The 17,423-nt window shown below is 46.0% G+C and overlaps 1 long non-coding RNA gene across 1 annotated transcript in view; it reads left to right on the top strand.

Moving 5' to 3' along the window:
• The window catches only part of LOC135394127 (uncharacterized), a 123,555-nt gene extending 119,852 nt beyond the window's left edge, over nt 1-3,703 (top strand). Inside the window, exon 5 of the long non-coding RNA XR_010422772.1 lies at nt 3,647-3,703. This is a non-coding gene — a long non-coding RNA (uncharacterized LOC135394127). The remainder of the gene's footprint in view (nt 1-3,646) is intronic.
• Nucleotides 3,704-17,423: the final 13,720 nt, after the last annotated feature.

Here is a 17,423-nt window from a genome sequence, read left to right as displayed (position 1 = left end):
TACGTGTTGTGCCTCCAGAGAAGTAATTGATGGAGGTTGTGTCATGACTTAATGTAATTTGGGAGTCGGTTAGCTCGATTGCTTTGCGATGAAGTTGTACTGTTGGAGGTTTTATGACGTGGTCGGTCCCATGTGGACGGTGCAGAAGAAATGTCCACATTAAAAGCGTGCACATTTAATGTATGTATCAGTTCCCGCAAGAGCAAGTGTATTCTGTCTCTTACTGTTTTGTGATAGCGGAACGGATACGGTTTTGTGGTGAAGGAAGCGATTACCAGTTGCGGCAGTTCTTCCATAATGGCTAGCTTTGGTTACGGTGTTGACAAGATACGGTTCATTGAAAAATACGCGCAACTAATTTGTTTTTCTTCTGTGTAGAGTGAGAAGGCATAAACTGTGCACCCACGCCCAAAATTTCGACTAAATACGATTATATTAAGAATTACATATTCGGTTAGGAAACGCGTGAGTGCAAGTATAATCTTCTTTCCATGCCCGCAGTTCTGGCCTCTCAAACTAACGTTAACAGTTATAACACGTCTCAGTTTCACTACCCATATATCAATTGAACCATATCACCATTTCCAACCAACCATCATCATTTTTTTTCTGGGGATTTCTATATAAGCTGACTCCATGCATGGCCAATCGTTTCTCTATGTCAATTAACATATCACTCCTATTCAACACACACACACGCACCCAGTTTTGATCCCCAGTGAACATACATTACGAGGAATAACTTGTTAACACTTCGAGGATACGAGCCGCGTCTGGAATAAACCTCCCGCTCATTAATCACCGTTTGTTTGCATAACTTCACTAAACTTATTAGAGGCGCGTCGATATATGATCTACGGGGAGATTTACTGAAATCTACGTAACAGAAGCCAGCAAGCCACTATATGATCGCAATCACGGTGGCTTTGGTCCCTGTTTACGAAAAGAAATTTCAAGGCGTATAACGGCAACAAATTATCGTATCGCTACCTGCGAAGGTTAACATTCGACAAGAACCAATATAATTGCGGGAGCTTCTACATGAAGCGCATTATTTGCAAAAAATATAAGGAAATAACTCTGGAGCAGATAACGTAAAAAATATGATCGATGAAAGAGGCTCGTACACCACCCCAACGATAATCGGTAATTTGTTACCCGTTCGACTGCACTGATAACGATCCGATACCGTCCAAACTCGCCGGGCGGGATCCGAATAACTCGCCTTATTTTCTCTATTAAATGTCAGAATGTTTTAACATTTGGGGGCCTTCGCGAGGATGTGTTTTGCTGCAAAGGGAAACGACCTCGAATTTGTGGCTCAGATATCCGGCGCAGCTTTGCGTATTTTCACGGCTGATTATGACTGCTTTGAGGCGATACCGCTACCAGCTGTATTGGTCCCCCCTTTTTTTCTTTTTTTTTCCTCTAGGGAAAGCGAACGTAAATGTTGTTGAAAGTCATCGGGATCAATATCAATATGGTTTCGGATAGCGGTTGAAATATTTCTGGTTACGTGGAATGTCTCCACCCGTTCGAGGGTACCGCCCAATTGACCCTTGAAAGAGGAACGTTTCGGTTGTTCCTTCCTATTTGGTGGAGGCGTGGAGCATGCTCTCGCATGACGATTGGGGTTGATGGCGTTGACGGTGTTAAGGTCTCTGGCTAATTAATTAAGGTCTTTCATAAAAGACGTGATTTATTTCGGGGCCTTTTATTTAGGTTGACTTCATTACTTTGCGCGTTGCTGCTGAATTGAGTGATAGTGTGCATTGTGTAGCACGTCTAACGCACTGCTACATCGAAGGTCACAGTACACCAGGTGCCCCAGTACACAGATACTATGTTTGCTCGATGAATACGTGGTTGGGTTATGTAGTAGCGCGCAGCGGGTGTGATACATGGTTTGCCTTCACTTTCACGGGGTACTTGGAGGTAGTGAGCTGGAATCCTGTCAATCGGCTATTCTGTTTGAGGTTCGCACCTGCGTTTTGTAGAAAACTTTTCAGACGAATGCCGACGCAATTCCCCGTGAAGTCGGCCCAGGTCGCGTAGCCACAGTTGCTCCGCGATGATAAGCCTTTCTGCTTCTCGTGGCTGAGGACGCTAGCAACTTGGTGGCATGGTACACTGTCGCTTTCAACTGCCGTTGATCCAATGGCAGTTGATCCCAACTGCAATTGAGCGGTGTTCAGCGTCAACTGTCAACGTCATTTCAATGGCAGTTGACTTCAAAGTCTCACTTGAACCAATCAACTGGCAAGATGGCGATAACCGCTGAGATGAAACATGCATCCAACAAGTGTTTCGTTGGGACTGGCGCCTGTATTACATTGTACGAGGTTGCGTACTTTATTCAATGCAAAGAGCAAAGGATTGACCGAAAGGAGACCGCCTATTATAGAAAATGCTGAAGCAAAGAATGACGAAAAAAAAAAAAACAAGAGTATGGCTGACTTTTAGATTTCCAGCTATCGCGTAGCAGGGTTATCTCGTACGAAAATTGAACCCAGACGACGCTCGAGAGTAGCCCTGTTCGCAGTGCGAACTGCGCCATTCAATGGCAGGGCCGTTGGCAGGTTCAACCGTGATTGACTTGAACGGTAGTTGAGACTTGAAGGTGCCTGTGTAATACCCCTGCCACATGGCAGATTGAATGACACTCCCAGCGAATGACGTTCACACTGAATGACATTCGTTCCATGCAAACAACTAATGCAAACAACTCAGGGAAAACAGGTGCTGACGCCAGGAATCGAACCTGGGTCTTCTGATTTCCGGAAATCAGAAGACCCAGGTTCGATTCCTGGCGTCAGCACCTGTTTTCCCTGAGTTGTTTGCATTCGTTAATTTCTGGGCGTTTGAGGCTTACTTGTCTGTGTCGTCCCTAATTGTTGGTCTGCCTCGGCCAAATCTCGTTGTTTACATTCGTTCCATGTCACACGGTAAAACCATATAGTGGAATTCTCTCTCCCAAAAATTAATCCACGAACTGAGTGTATATGGTATTCGTTCTCTCGCGCGATGCAAAAGCCGCGGTTATATTATTATTATTATTACTATTATTATAGCGTAGTTATTGTTGCACACAAATGATATGCGGCGTTCTTTCGATATACAGGTTTTTTTTTAAATATTAGTTACAGGTTTTTTATAAAACTAGCAGAGCAAAAAAAGATACCGTTTTAGAAGGTGGGTTATATGTAGGGTTCGTGGTTTTCGGCATTTTCCGAAAAATGCCGGAAAACACCCCCCGAATGATTTTTTTCATATTCGGAATATTCCGAAAAAATCCGAATTTCTCGTATCTTGACAGCTGCCATTCCTGGAACCGCAAAGGGACTTCCCCTTGGAATCTCCCGTTGTCGACTATTTCTCGAGCGTGGTATTATCTTCGGGCTGTGCCCTGACCTCAGCTCTGTTGTGCGGTCCCTGACCGCCTTTTGGCAGCACACGTACTTAGTGACACACCTATCTTTAGTGAATTTACCATTCAGAACCTTTGTGGTCTGTTGTTGTCCGGTTAAAGAGAGATCACGAGTGTATGGAGCTCCCAAACGGTTTCAAAAGCCGATCGCTCATCCCTGCCCTAGCCTTCTAGTTCATTTTTGTGTTCTTTGTACTTACTCTATCTACTCCCTTCCAGTTACGACTTGGAGTGACCCTTGTTTCCGTTCGTGAGGCACTTCAAGGCACTTCGAGGCACTTCACTGGACTTATTCTTATTTGTTCTACGAGATGAATCTCGTATGGATGATATAAAGCGCGAGTTTTTCGAATATGCTGTATGCCCTGCCCCTCAGGTGGATATATCTCCTGTTCAGTTTTGGACGGCCCGTTCCAGCACATGGCCTTTGTCATCGCAGTGCGCCTTAAGCATACTGGCTATTCCTGTTTCTAGCGCTAATGTTGAGCGCGCGTTCTCTAAACTGCGTGTTATTAATCGCAAGGAGCGAGCCGCTATGACAGATGCGAGCATGATGATGTACGCTTGCATCTATAACAACAAGAGGTAGTCTCCTTGTTTGCTGGTTTGGCACAGGCAATAAAAGACATTGTTAATGAAACCATGAATCGATTCACTTCTTTTCGGTTCGTTGTTACTTCGCGCGCAAAATAGGCTTTCCTTCATGCGAAATAAATAGATGCCCGTATTCGGGCATTTATTTTTTGGGCGGAATATAGATGCCGAAAAAATCCGATTTATGGTCCCCCATATAAATGCCGATAAACACCCCCCGAATTGGGTAGAAAATAAATGCCGAAAACCACAAACCCTAGGGCCAGGCGAACATCCTGTAGGACAGCGTTTGCAACAACTGGACGACTAATTAGCTAAAATCCATTAATTAACCTATTAATAAGATGTTTTCCGGGAAATGCGAGATGGCAGAATTGGAGCCAGTCATTATTCAAACTCCGCCGTCCTTATTAAACACCCTGTGAGGCGAACGTACTTTAAGATATAAAATGTCAAATTTTGCGATGCAAATGGCTATCGAAACCAGAACTACGCGCTTTTCGAGCGCAGCAACGACGCGCGCCTTCACCTTTTCTGGGTCGGAGAGCGGTCACACATTAGCGCCTACTCCAATTAGCTCCATCGCTCCAAAGCACGTGACCCCCTCACGTGGATTGCCTGTCGCTCTTTCTGCGCTCGAGTACTGCGTACTTCTGGCTTCGGCTCATTTGCATAGCGAAATTTGGCAATTTTTGTCTCGAAGTACGTTCTCTTGTCAGGGTGTTTAATAAGGACGATGGATTTGAATAACGATTGGCTCCAATTCTTCTATCCCGCATTTCCCAGAAAATATCTAATTAATGAGTTAATTAATGATTTTTTTCTAATTAGTCGTTCAGCAGTTGCATACGCTGTCCTACGGGATGTCTGCCTGGCCCCACCTGCTGGAACGGCATCCATTTTGCTCTGCTGGTTTTCTTATAAAAATTTTGTAACAAATAAAAAGCACCCTGTATATTAATGATTACAAATATATCTCCATATTAACGATATATTGTCAACTAGAATGTACTGTGAATTACCAGAATACATTTATAAGTACGACGTACTTGCAAGTGAGCATGCCGCAGCGACTGACCTCCTCTGAATCGGAAGCAGGCTACGTAATATTTTCGCGCATTTCTGAAAACATACGTGCAGCTAACCAGGTACGTACGTCAATCTAAAACACTTACCTAACCAGTCAACAGCGAAAGAAAAAAAAATCATAATAATAACATACCGTCACATTACAATACACCTTCCGCGGTTAATTCCAATGCACGCAAACCAGACCCCGACACCGATACGTCGAAAGAGACACTCGGCGGGAACACGCCATCTCAAAGAATCGCACTGCAACAGCAAAACGTTTCAGGCGTTCACGATTTTGACGCAGTTGTCCGCTACAGTGCACTGCCCCAGTTAATAGGCACAAACGTGCTAAACAATCTTCTAATCGTGTCGCTATTATTCGTAATCGCAACACCTCGATTCCCAAGGTTAAAACAATGGCGGGTCAAGTATTTAAAACGCGGTCTAATTCGACCGATCCCACCCGTATATTGCTGAATCACATCCTAGACTACCGAAGTGACGTTTCGCAAAAATGAGGCGGTACCCATAACATGATTTGATCCTTGGACACGCTGCTGACAGGATTCCGATGGCGATTTCAAGGCAACATGGCGCCGGGAGGTGAAACAAACATTACGGGCCGATACGTACGAAGAACACGGCTTGTCGCCCGCAGGAAGGCACATCATAAATTTACATCAAAGTTACTCCGTTGTGAAATCGTGTCGGCGATGTGTTTTTGACAGGGCGAAGTGCTAAGGGCTGATGGCGACCTTTCAGAGGTGCCGGACTTGGGTGACGTTAGGTCAAACCTGTCTCGTTAAGAAGACAGTGTGATGATAAAGGAGCATCAATTAAATCCGCTCCGCACTTTGGAGTTTTTCGCCAATTAGAACGGAGGGGCGGTGTTGATACCGTTTAGGTTCTGGTTCGTGTGGCAAGTGAAGCGTCTACTGCGATTCGTACAGTGGAAGCGTTAGTCGCGTTGCCCGCGTGTCGGATGACCGTTCTGTGTGTCTTATATGTAGTGTTCTCTAATAAGATATTCGTCAGTTAAAGCCGCTCAAATTGATTGATTGATTAATTTGTAAAAAAAAAAAAGAAGAAAATTAGAGATGTTAGTCCCGAGCCACTCGGGACTGGCTACTCAAGGACGCGTTATTCAGACAAGAAAAGGAAACTACGGCTCAAATTCATTTCTGCTCATCGATGCGATTTAATGTAACCGTTCCGAGACGCAACAGACTGTCCAGACCACCTGCCAGAGTTCTCGACGTTCAAGCTGGAAAAGTGTAAGGTGAGTTGAAGTGAGGTGGAAGGAAGGAAATCGTGGAGAATTTGTCCCCCCCCCCCCTCCCCCACAACCAAGAAGCAGGCTACTGCAAAACATTAGAAGTGAGGTGTCAGCAGCACAGACTATCTCTACAAGCTTCATTAGCTCGACTGGATGGTAGACCCTTCGATGTTGTTAAGGTTCTACAGGCCCATGGACACCCGACCGTTACTTCCACGCCATGCAGGCATTTGTGCGATTTTGCGCGGACTCCAAGTTGGTGGACACGGTGTGACTGACAGTGTGTGTGAATGACTCACTGAGCGTCTTTGTCACTCATTGTTCTTATTGTAGTTAGCCATTTTTGTTTTTCTAAGTGATCTGGAGTAGCCGGCTCTCGTAATGAGTGCCTATTTCTCCATTACTATTATTTTTTTCTTATCAACTCAACTCAACTCAAACGTGAGGTCGTAAACTTGGATAGAGCCAACATTTATAGCGACATAAGTCACTCTCACTGAGGTTAAACGACCAGCAAGTGGCACCGAGACTTACGGAGTTCGACGTCGTATAGAAGCTTTTGGAATACCGATGCCGCTGTCTCGGACGAAACGCGACCGACATCCTTCAAAGTGACCGATTGGTCTCACGAAACCCGTCTTTTCTCCAAATTTCTTAATTACATATTCCAAGGATGTCTCTCCTCATACTGTTTCACCTTTTTCCTATCCCTTACACGTAGCAGAAACATCTATATATTTCCGGCGTGGCCTCGAGATGTCCAGCAGGCTTCCTTCCACAAAAAAGTGAGGTGCTTTACATGAGTGTACGGTATAATGCGTATATCACAGGGAGACAAATACCTTTTCCTCAGTCGACATTTCTAGTCTGCCTGTTGAGTCGTATTTCATCTTTTGGGTGGGTCTTCGTCCCCCGCCTGGAGACTGGAGTCTTGGGCGGGTTTGGCCCACTCAGTAGGGTGCCCGTAAACCGTGAGAGGATCGGGCGTTACCGCATTGAAAGATGTATTGCACGTTACGGTACATAGGCAAAACGAATGCGACCCGCTATTTTTATAAAGGCGTCATCCAACATAAGTGGGATTTAGCTCGCTGTATGGGGGTGAAAAAAAGATGACATCACTCTGCGGTCGAAAGAAATGGTCGTACGGTCAAGGACTATCGGAAATGAGTCAGATTACGCTGGGAACGGGTTGGATTTGGCAGCCGTCGGGTCTGGTGTCGAGTGATAAATTGGGGTACGGCCGTTGGAGGACGGTATTGGGCTCAAGGTAACGCCGGTGGGAAAAACAGTTGGAGACAGACAAATGGATTGCGGGGATGTGACAGCAGGGGATTCCCTGTTAGTAAATTAGATTAGGAAACTCGGAAAGCTGGTGGACGGGGAAAGGTGGAAGGATCTCAGGTGGGCAGTTTCTCTCCCTGGAAGGGGGCTTCATCTCTCACTTTTGGCATCATGGTCAAACTGGTGTCCAGACTGTGCCATGATCTGCAGAACTGGACGTGGCTGTTCTTTCGTGAAGGCACAGTATTTGTGCTTGGTTGCGAGTCAAAAACTGCTTGTCTTCGGCCATGTTTTACACTTTTGCCCCTCGGCAAAGACGATGCCGTTCGTTGTCACTATAAACGGACCCCCACCCCCCCCACAAAAAATAAATAAGTAAATAATAATACAAATTTTAAAAAACCACGAAACGCATATGGCCTTGGGGCTTACGTGATGAGTTTCTATTCGAGTGCGTTGCATGGACATGTACGTGTACACAGCCAATACCGAAACTCATGGATCTCTGACGTTTCCGGCAGGCATCCCCGCCAATGAAGTGGCGTGAGAGAGGCCGCGTCCTTACGAGAACCAACAAGACTGGCCGAGGTTTTCGCACTCTGACGTCAGAGCTCGACACCGAAGTTTCTCCTGCGGTTTCTATCCCGGCAACTATTACACGCGGAAATTTTGTTCTCAGCCCTCTTCTGTGCGGTACGATGCGTGCTTGGTGTAATGAACGATATGTATAACAGTGTCACAACCCTCTTAAGAGCCGGGAAGGACGCATTTAAAAGAGCACAGTATTCTGTACGTGGTGCCAGATACTGTCGTTTCATCTGCAGGGAATCGTACAGCGCGTAGATAAACACCGGACAGTGCTCCCGACTAGGAATATCAAACCGAAGGCGGCAAGGACTGCAGTGTACATCGTAAAACGACGCAAAAAAAAAGACCTTCCTTTGGAAAGCACTTTGCTCCAATTAGCTGCCACAAATCATTTTCGCTTCGTCGGTTTATCGCCCGCCTTCGTTATGCAAGCGGATTGGCGCCAAGATTTTCCAGTTATTGATTAATTACTTTTTAAGCAAGGCGTTAGGCGATTTGCCCCGCCCTTTAGTCACGAGGCTGCACACACAGGCGCCAGGTGTTGATTGCCGTATAATCTCAGCAAACGCCGACGCTGACGAAGCTGGGGAGAAGTAGTAAAGAGTTACTGACGGCAGACCGAAAGATAATAGAGAGGTTTAGTGCGTCGTACGCTATCGCCATTAGTTATGGGAGCAAATGATTACTTTCCGTATATCGTGGTGGTGGTTTTGGTGCGCTACCTCGTCCATCTTGAAGGAAGACGTGTGTGAGCGTCTTGAAGACGTCCGTGCAGATTTGTGGACACACCAGCTCGCATGGCGCAGCGCTTAGGATGACCGCCTTCCACGCTGAGACTGACAGGTGACGCGGGTTCGAATCCCGGCACTGGCTGTGCTATCTCAGGTTTTCCGGCGGACTTTCTAGACGGATTTTCAGGCCACAGTTTCATCGAAGTCGGCCCAGGACGCATACTAACCCCATTGTCCCCCACTCCTTCCTGCTGTCCTCTCTCCATCTGCCCACGTCTGTGCACCGCTCATAGCCACAGTTGCTTCACGGCGCTAACACGGAATGAGGCTTGTGCAGTGACGTCATGTTTGGTCACGTGACATTGGAAAACATATTGCCATACCGGAGTTACAGTAGGAGGGCATGCCGTGAATTGTAGCGGTATGCATGCAATTACGAGAGAAAATAGCAAAAACACATGCTGCTGACTCGTTCGGCCCGCAGTAAGACGCCTGTGACGCATCCCCATGTTTTCCCATGTCACGTGGCTCCAAGGCGTGCAAGGGCTGCGCATGACGTCACGTGCACAGGCCTCATTACGAAAAGAAAGAAAAAAAAATTGTGTGCAAGTGAATGCGAGGCCCATACTAAGTGGGAATAGGCAGATTTACAATAGGGTACCGAAACGATTTGGGGTCGCAAAGTAATAAGGGATCCTCACTGCGCACACCCAGAGCCCAAATGTTGTTTTGCTCAATGCGCAGTGACGAGGTCCCATATGCTTTAGGACCCATAAGCTCTTGGGTACCCTGGGCACTAGTGGCTGCCCATACAGCTGAAGGTGGCTCGTTTCCGGGACAATGATCGTGATTGTGATTGAAGTTCGAGAAATAATCGTCTCGTTTAGATGGTGTCGAAACGACTCGCAAAAGACGACTAATGGCGCATTCACTTGGTCAAAATGTGGCAACACGGCCAAGCGCTCGAAAATTGCTAGCATTCTGCCCGCGGCGGGTCACGTGACGGTTGTCACCCGAACATAGGCGTCCAGAAGCTAGTGGTCCGCTAGGGGGATCGCGGTTGCTTGTGTTCCGGCTCCGTCGTATGCTAAACCATGTTAGCTTCGGCGTGTAGGCCAATCAGTGCGGGCCCTCGCGGTGCGGATGTGACGACACCGGATATAGCTGGGCAACTCGCTGCCCGGCTGTATCGAGGCTGGGCGAAAAAAGTGCTAGATGGCTAATTCCTGACTCTAGGAAAGCGCCATCGAGAAGACACGCGATTGTTACATTTTGACCCAGAGAATGCAATAGACCTCTACCCGAGAAACGCCATCATGACGTTGGTAGACAGACCGAAACCGAAACGAAGGGGAAGGCTGGGTTCCACTTGTTCGCTGCCTCCTATTGAAAGAAAAGTAGGACCAAAGGTCGCGTCCCTCTCAAGGACCATCGTAATCCCCTCAAGACCGTGGCTTTCGGGCGCGACATTGTTCGCCCCTAGCTTCGAGGGTAGTTCAACTCTACCAAATTGGTGGCGCTGTCGGACACTATGACGTCATTTGTTTACGAACGGGGAGAGGTCTATTGCTCAGAATCTGGCAAGGAAACCTGCCAGGAAATGGCCATGCAAATTCGCCCTAACTCACATCGTAACAAGAGCGAAAAAAAATCGAAACTGTACGGAAACGACGGCTCTCTTTCTATCACCCCTCTCCTTTTTACTAGGATGAAGCGACGCATTCTACAGCTTGTACGTACATATTATAATGTCGAATGTTTGATAAGATAAAAATATCTCGGCCTCAGGCGACCGACACACACGGAGCGAATGAAACCCATACTCTTAACCCGGTGCCCTCTAACCCGTTGCCACACCCACGATAAGAGACGTTCGGCAACATCACGGATCATCTCTCCGATGGTCATCATCCTTTCTCCGACGCGTCAAAAAATTTTTTCCGGAAACCCACGGGGCCACCACGCCTCGTTTGAAACTTCAACCGATTGGACTCGCTTGCCAAGCAACGCTGGGAACGCGTGTACGGTTATTTGCGATGCGCATTGTTCAACGATATGAAACGCGTCTTCGCTGCCCGGAAGTCCAGCTGGCTAATAAGTGGCCCCGTCCATCGGACGTCGCCCTGGTATGTTGGAGTGAGCTGTCGACGTTTGCACCATTTTCATCAAATTTGGCGCCGATCTAGTCCGCGAGTCGTGTAATTTATGACCGAGCGATGTTTTTCTAGCTGCTTGTCCCTGTTTTAGGTCTGCGATGCGGTAATACAGGACGGTGCGGCGGATGATGACGATTCGTGGGTTTTTCATTTGGGTTACGAAGAGTGATGAATCGTGAGATGGGTCTCCACTTTCTCTCTAGAGAGTCGTCGGTGATTGATTTCTAGGTTTAACTTTCGTCCACGCCTTTCCTGTAAGGCTCGTGATGTTTCGGACGGCTTAGGGGTAACTGGATAGCGAAGCGTGGTGAGGAGTTTGTTTTGTTCCCGCGAAGACGGAACGTGCAATTACAATGATGGAGGATTTGTAGAGGAACACGCGTGACACGCTGAAAATACTCTAGAAAATATGTTGGACATTTTTGTTTTTTTTTTGCCAACGCTACTCCGAGAAACGTGGTTGTCCGGATGCACCGTATACTTAATCCAGCTCTGAGTAGATGGAAATCGTAGAACTATACTTGTAAGACACTGAGTTATACCTGTAGGAATGGAACATATGACACCGATAGTCGTAGCTGGTCATTAAAAAGAAAATATATATATATATATATATAATATGAATGTATAACTGAGTACAGATGGACGCGAAAACAAATAGACTACAAGTAATGAAAAGACTTGGGAGGCCGTATAAGGGTTAAAAACACTTGCTACTTTTATTACATTAATAATTAAGGGGCGCTAGGAATAGATTTTCAGTTAGGGGTCGACGTTTCGGCAGTCAGCCCTGCCTTCAACAGAACTGGGTTCAACAGAACAGAAGTTCTGTTGAAGGCAGCGCTGACTGCCGAAACGTCGACCCCTAACTGTAAATCTATTCCTAGCGCCCCCTTAATTATTAATGTAATAAAAGTAGCAAGTGTTTTTAACCCTTATACGGCCTCCCAAGTCTCTTCATTACTTGTAGTCTATATATATATGTAGTGCCCTACATGGAGGAGAACGACGGAGGCGCGTGAGAATAAATCGTTCTCCAGTTTTGGGGATGCTCTCGGACCGACTGGTTTGGTCTCTTACAATATATATATATATATATATATATATATAGCTAATCTAATCCATGGATCTGGAAAAACGTTCTTTCGGGGCACCCTATTTTTTAATCTTACTGTAAGCAGAGGTGGTGAAGTTACTCGACAAAAGAAACACGTTACCGTACTCTCCTCTCAGAACTTCGCCACATAGCACGCTCCTACCAACCATAATCTCGAGTGACATCGTTCTTTCCCCTGATTTGCTGAAAACGGGGGACGTACCCAATTTTTGTGGCCAACAACGGCAAGCCGGTTTACGCCGCCACCACCACCACCACCACCTTTGTGGCACTATGCAGTTCATAATTGTCACAAAAATGACCCACCCCCGTTTTCAGCAAATCGAGGGAGAGAACGTTGTCATTCGGGATTATGGTTGGCTAGCAGCGTGCTTTGCGGTGAAGCTCTGTTTTTAGAGTACAGTTAAGTTAATGTGCAAAAAATGTAACGAAGTTACAGGTAATAAAAATGAACTTGAAGTTTCTAGGCTACTTTGGCTACTTTTATGTTACTTGCTACCTATAATGTACTCTTTTCAGTTGCCGACCTTTCTATAATTTCTTTATGAATATTGATCTCACAATGGGCGGAGCAGGACGTTTTATAATAGTTTCGATATATGAAAACTATACCAATATGTGACCAAAGGAGCCTACCTTGATGTGTTTCTGAAGGAAGGGATTTGACGTTATGATATCGCAATAAGGTTTTTGAACAGAGCACAAAGCAAGCATTGAAAATTTAGGCTCTACGAGTTGCCCTCTATAGGCACATGTCGTAGAGCCGCGCCAAGTTTTAGTCCTTCTCTGTCATTAATCATAATAATGAAATATTATTATCATTATCATTATTATTATTATTATTATTATTATTATAAATACACTGCTCGTCGCTATGATGGGCGTCCACCTGGGCCTCCTAACGTACGACCAAGACGGAGTATGTAACGTTCACCGCGTAACCGCACGTGACGCACCGTGCACCTATATGGTCGGCGTGCCGCGTGCACATGGCTGTCGTCTCACCAGGGAGCGATGTTTGTAGACGAGAATTGAACAAAAGGAACTGGGGACTTTCCCCAAGTTACCTAAGAAAGGAACGAGTCCCTCAAGAAGCTATTGGAAGTCAAAACCAACGAGTTACGTTAAAACCTACCGAAAAAAGTAGCTTAGTACAGTAACGAGTTACTCCCAAGAATATGTAAACGTTCCTACTTATTCACTGACTCATGTGCGAGTATCATTTTGACAAGTCATGCTCTCTTCAAGTAGCCGCCCAAAACAAGCAATCACTTTTATAAACACGATCCATATGACACACATCACACAGAATGACAGAAGGGCAACCGTGTTGTTTGATCCGATTGAGCCTAACAACACACTCTTGGAAAATTGCTAAAAATTGGGCTGTTCGGTACTTGACACTTTAAAAGCGATAATAGAACAAACAAACAAAAAGGCGACACAACGCACAGCACAGACTGGCGAACGAGAGGTCATCTTGTTCGTCATCTGTGCTGTGTGTTGCGTCGTCTTTTTGTTTGTTTCCCGACACGGGGCTTTTGTCGCTTTTAAAACGCACTAGTAATAGCCGCTGTGTTGCAACATTGCACATAAGCAAGCAAGCCTCGCCATATAACTATACGAAACACTACGCGTCAAACGCATCTCAAATACAATTCGATGCACCATCACAATCTAGCGAACCATGTCCTTCAATCCACTGGCTTAGCGGGTCACCGTGTCATCCCCGTAGAACCGCGTCTTCGCCGTAAAAGCTTCGGCGATGTCGACATCGACATTGGCTATAGCGTTGTTGATTTTGGCATTATCTTTTACATCCAACATTCTCACCGCGATCGAGATAAGTGTCCTTACAATCGTCTATACACGTAATGTTTTCTCTGATTTTTGTTCCAATAACGATTCTTGACGGGAGATTTTGAAGATACGTAACGGGGTTACATAACGGGATTGCTTCTGCATGCGATAAAAGGATATCCCTAATGGATAGTCGGAGACAATGAGAAATATCGCGCTTTGAGTACCGAGGCGGTGGTTGCTCAAGTCGGGCCTAATTTTCTATTGAAATCGTTCGAACGGTAGGTCACAGAATTGGAGCGCTGTTTTGTGAAACACGGGCATTTTGTTTGACACTTTTGGTTTCGATTATTGTATTACCGTATTTTCCGGTGTATAACGCGCACCCTATATAAAAACGGGCCGAATTTGAAAAAAGTTCCTTGTATAGAGCGAACCGGTGTATAACGCCCACCGCAATGTTGCTACAAGCTTCTGTACTGCCACTACTATACCCAATAAACCAAGGCGGTGTATAATATATGCATATGCTTTATTTGAAATATATTTAGTTTCGCGTCCCTTCTCAATCACGTCAGCCTTCTGAAATGAATTCAGGATTATTGACTGCTCAATAGCATCCTTAAGCAGCACCATTAATTTTATGAAGTCCAGTGCCCTTTCTCCGGCTTTGTCAACTGACCCTAAGAGATTTGGGAGAAATTCACAGCACACCCTGGAAGAGGCTGGAATTTGTACGTCACCGACCAGAAAATGAACTCTGTAGGAAAATATTTCCGTGTACGAGTGTTGTTCAAGTCAAACCGGGACTTTTCATTTCTTGCAAAAGTAAAATGAACTTGCAGACGAGAAATTAGTTTTATTTTTCAACGTAATCTCCAGCTGCACTAATGCACTTGTCCCAGCGTTTCACGAGGGCTTGGATGCCAGCAGCGTAGAAATCCTTACCGGCGCGTAGCAGATCGGATCGCATTCTTGACCTCGTCGTCGCAGCTGAAGTGGTGGCCCCCAAGGAACGCCTTCAGTGGCACGAAGAGATGGAAATCGCTGGGGGCGAGGTCTGAACTGTAAGGGGGATGTGGCAGCAACTCCCAGCCAAGTTCCTGTAAGGTGCGTGTCGTGATATGCGCGGTATACGGGCGTGCATTGTCCTGTAGGAGGAGGACACCTTTGCTGATGAGGCCCGGCCGCTTTTGCTTCAGCGCCTTATGCACATCCCTGGGAACCTGGCAGTAATATGCACTATTGATCGCACTATATGCACTATTGATATCGAGACATGTTATCCTTCGGTCCTTGAGGATCAGGCGCTCCACAAGTTGGATGTTCTCAGGAACTCTGACGCTGGGCCCTGAGCCGTCCCTGCCGGGATCGTCCTGCACTGATGTACGGCCGTCTCGGAACCGTTTGCACCACTCAAACGCTTTACTGCGGCTAAGTGTATCGTGGCCATACTGAGCCTGGAGTCTTCTGTGAATTTCAGATGACTTTACGCCTTCATTCACGAGAAACTTCAATGCAATTTGCTGTGCGATGTGCGCGCTCACCTCGTTGTCGGCCATCTTGTCCAGCAAGTGCCTTTTTTTTTTTTTTTTTTGCACAAACTTTGGACCACCACGTGGTGAACGCGGAGGCCTGTCGCGTGTGAAAAGGACGAAAAAAAAGTAGCGCGAGCCATTTGTACACTCAGGAGACAGAAAGTCCCGGTTTGACTTGAACACTCCTCGTATAACGCGCACCATTAGATAACGGGCAGGACCTCTTCAGAGCACTTTTTTACTGTGTAACACACACACACACACACATACATAAATGGAATGATGATGTGGTGGGTCATTCTCCGCCGTTATGGCGGTACTCTGCCACATTGCGCTTGTGGAAGGGATGAGAAAGTGATGCTGATGGAAAGGTGTCCTATTAGGGTTCATCTATTAATCCAGTGCTGGAGAGGAACTCAGCAACAGCTCGTAGGCCTTGCATCAGTTGTGGGGGGTCCGACTATGGCCCGAGAATTTTGGCTAAGTCGAACTGGCCGAACGGTTGACCGACTTTACTCGATAACGCGCGCGTTATACACCGGAAAATACGGTATTTATTCATTATTATCGACTATTTATTGTTAATCTTCACTATTTTGGACTTTTTGCTACGTCGGGACATCAACTGAAAAGAAAATGTACGAGGTAGTACAATACAAAAATAGTGAATACACTACTAAGAATTTGCCGCCAACTTTGCTCTCGGAAACGGTATTACTGCAGGTACTCTCTCACTTTATTACTCTACTTTTTTTTTAAGTTTGATTTTATGCACCCTTTTTTATTTTATGCACGTTAGCCCGAAATTTCATAGGAGAGTTCTCACTTGGGACCCGAAGCACAGGAGCATTTTCTCCAGACCTCCATACTTTACTCTAAGCGCATTACAACGCGCTGCACTTTGAAAACAATTCTCAGAGAAAAAGAAGAAGAAGAAAAAAAGAAAAAAAGACGTAACTGCCCCCCCATCAATAAACACCACCCAAATTGAATGAACGAGTTCGTCGAACCGCTTTCGATTCTTCGGTTGGAGTCGGAAGTGGACGGAACAAAGCGTCCTTCAAAGAGTACATATTGGCAAAATGTGAATTCAGTGTCACATCCTGGCTTCCTTCCGGTATCATCAGGGCGTATTGAAAAGGGAACCAAAATGCGGAAATTATACAGGGCCAAGTTCGTCTCCCGTCAATCATACGGAGCGAATGCATTGCATAACTACAAAGTTGCCACGAGTGGCGCTTACATAACCAGCCTGTCTTGCTGGAAAGAGCTGAGGGGAAAGAAGGCCTGTCCTGCTCTCTTTTATGATTGTTATTACGTGGTGGACGAGAGCAGAGTTTCCGGCACACACAAAACGCCCGTCCATAACAGCAATTCTGGCGACTAAAAGTTCTGTGTGTTTGCGGTTCAATTCCTATAGAGCTTGAGAAGGTTTTTTCTTCCCGATGTGACTTTCTTGTCATCTCGATTTTTAAATTGAGGCGCGTTGACTGACGTTATATTTGTGCGCATTACCGTCAAGCGTAGCGTTATAATAGTGAGTTTTAATGCGTCGTATACGGCAAAGGCGTTAGGCGTTCTCTAATTGGCAGGGCAAGCGACAGCGGGTAGCTGGCAGGTGCTTTATCGGTTCTTTCCTTTGGTACACCTGGTTGGCAAAAAGAGATAAAACAATAAGTAGAAGCACGCGAGTTTCCATTATGCGCCCTTACTTTCTGTGCATTTTTCTGCGGGGGACAGATAAATACGTTTTACAGATAAATACGGCGGTTCACGAGAAAGACAGTTTAAAACGAACTACGAAGGCATATTTACTGGAACTGGAACGACAGAAGTGC

This window comes from Ornithodoros turicata, chromosome 5 (genome assembly GCF_037126465.1).
Source record: "Ornithodoros turicata isolate Travis chromosome 5, ASM3712646v1, whole genome shotgun sequence".
Classification (NCBI taxonomy): domain Eukaryota; kingdom Metazoa; phylum Arthropoda; class Arachnida; order Ixodida; family Argasidae; genus Ornithodoros; species Ornithodoros turicata.
Note: the sequence above shows the minus strand (reverse complement) of the source record. Positions and strands in the feature narration are given on the sequence as shown.